Source organism: Tamandua tetradactyla, chromosome X, assembly GCF_023851605.1.
Source record: "Tamandua tetradactyla isolate mTamTet1 chromosome X, mTamTet1.pri, whole genome shotgun sequence".
NCBI lineage: Eukaryota > Metazoa > Chordata > Mammalia > Pilosa > Myrmecophagidae > Tamandua > Tamandua tetradactyla.
Window position 1 is genome coordinate 128,972,882 of NC_135353.1, and position 2,531 is coordinate 128,975,412.

The window sequence follows — 2,531 nt, forward strand, 5'->3', positions numbered from 1 at the left end:
CAACACAGGAGAGTCTTAGATGCTACTTCTTTTCACATGTCACTTCTTGGTCTTCTGTAAGAAACCAGAAAACCTGTGCCGTTTTGGCAAAGCTGGACACTATCTTCTCCCTGCCCACCCTCCCTTTCTCCCCTCCTGTGCCAAGCCAAAGGTTAGAAATGGTTTTCATTGCAGTTAGACTGTGGGTGGCGGTGGCGGGGGGGGGACTCGCAATCACTCACCAGTTCATACCACCTCGCTCAGGGCCCCAGGCCTCTCACAGTATCATGCACTGCAGTTTGTGGATGCTAATGTCCCAGCCTCCCTGCTATTTGGTTTCCTTCTTCTGGCTTTATTGGAGACTGTATTGCCTAATTGCTCTGAAAGGTCATGGGAGCCTTCATTAACATTGAATAGTGGGTCCTTGGTACTGGTTTCTAGGTACAGAATATGGAGTTGGTAGCCATTTATTTTCATTGCTCCCTGGTGATTTTCCTCAAGTGCATCAATTCAACCTTCTTGCCCATGAAGATCATTGGCAATGACTCCTTGTCCTAATGCACAGAATGAGCTGGTGGAAATGGTACATGTGTTCAAAGCTGGCCTTGCTGGTGACCCAGTAGACTATGAGGAAGTTGGGGCCCATCCGCATGTGCTGCTCCACCATGCAACTGAATTTTTCCTGCCTGGCTGTGTCAAGAACATCCAAGATAGCCTACTGATCGTGAACACCTGTGTGTTTCAGATAGGAGTCTGCAGTGATATGATCAGGCAAGAATCTTCCATGGTAGGATTATAGTGAGGCATAAAGACTTTCTGGAGAAACTGGATGGGGAAGGTCCTCCTCCCCACATCCACACATCCCCATTCCCCACCCACCACAACCAGCAGCTTGTACATGGGGAGGTTGTCATTGGGGACTGTGCTGGTTACCTTGTTTCTGGTAGGTCAGACCACACGCTCCAGTCCCAGCTCTACTCAGGCCCTCAAGCTGCCTCCTCCACATCAGTGCCCTGTTGGAGACGGCGCCATAATTACCCAGCCCCGTGGCTGCAAGTCCCTCAGCCATCTGGATGCTTTGCCATGTCTGAGGTCCCAGCAATCCTTGTTTTAAGAACTCTTCGAAATGATTCTGATTAAATTTTTACTTATTTATGATCCTGAAACCTTTTTGCTTAGTATATACCTGGAAGACTGAGTGTGGGGACATGAATGGACATTTTCACACTGGTGTTTAAGGCTGTAATGTTCCTGATCCACAATGAATGGAGGTGGTCTAAGGAGACAATGACTGAGGAATGGAAGGGGGTACTATGGTATATATATACAATGGACCACTGAGGAGTGGCAAGAAGGAATGAAGTTGTGCAGCCTGAAACTAGGGGAATGAACCATAAGAGCTGTATGTTGAATGAAATGTCAGGAACAAAAATACAAATATTTTCACGCCTCATCATATGGACTATCTATAATATAAAAATTCAGTGAACTAAAATCGAGAGCATGGGTTATGAGGTTGGGGCCTATTGTAAAGGGTCCTAGGTTATAAGCTCTTACAACAGTTACATATGTTCAGGAAGTGTAACTGTTATTTCTAAATTCTAAGACACTGAGCTGTTTGTATATAACATGGTCATTCCCAGAGACTTTGGGTATTTATGTGACAGATGAAACTCAGAGTTAGAGGTCCGAAGCTATGAAAGTTGGCAGTACGCTCTATAGAACTGTTTAAAAAGTTGAAAAAGGGATCAGACTTTGAGTAGGCACATGAATCAAGCTGATCTGAATAAGACTAAGGTAGATCAAAACACAGGGTAAAAGATGATATCGTCCATATTTTAAAGTTTCAACTTCTGTGTGAGACTAAAAGGAAAGATGTTTATTGGGTGCAAAATCTATATATTGGGTAGTGCATTTCCTAATTTAACTTGTGCAGTCAGTTTAGTTGAATATCACAACTCCATGGAATCTTGAATAGCATTAGTATGATGCCTTAATGTATCCCAGAGTAATTTGGGTAGTGAACAAAAAGCAATTTGCAAAGTCTCCTTGGGAGACTGGAGAGAAAGAAGGAGATATTCAACTTTCCCATCTGGACAATTTCTGATATTCTCCAAGCAGTGGGGACAATCAATTCATAGGCTAAGCCTTCGATCTTGGGGTTTACCCCATGAAACTTATTCCCACAAAGGATAGGCTAAGCCTACTTAAAATTAGACCTAAAAGTTAACACCAGAGAACCTCTTTTTTTGCTCAGATGTGGCCTCTCTCTCTAAGCCAACTCAGTAAGTGAACTCATGCCCTTCTTCCTACATGGGACATGACTCCCAGGGGTCTAAATCCCCAGAAATATGGGACAGAAATCCCAGGATGAACCAGGACCCAGCATTAAGGGATTGAGAAACCTTCTTGACCATAAGGGAGCAGAGAGAAATGAGACAAACTAAAGTTTCAGTGGCTGAGAGATTTCAAACAGAGTTGAGAGGTTACCCTGGAGGTTATTCTTATGCATTATGTAGATATTCCTTTTCAGTTTATGGTGTATTGGAGTG

General features: G+C 43.7%; 1 pseudogene; it reads right to left on the reverse strand.

Moving 5' to 3' along the window:
* Nucleotides 1–256: 256 nt before the first annotated feature.
* On the reverse strand, nucleotides 257–646 carry LOC143671235 (ras-related protein M-Ras pseudogene; annotated as a pseudogene).
* Nucleotides 647–2,531: the final 1,885 nt, after the last annotated feature.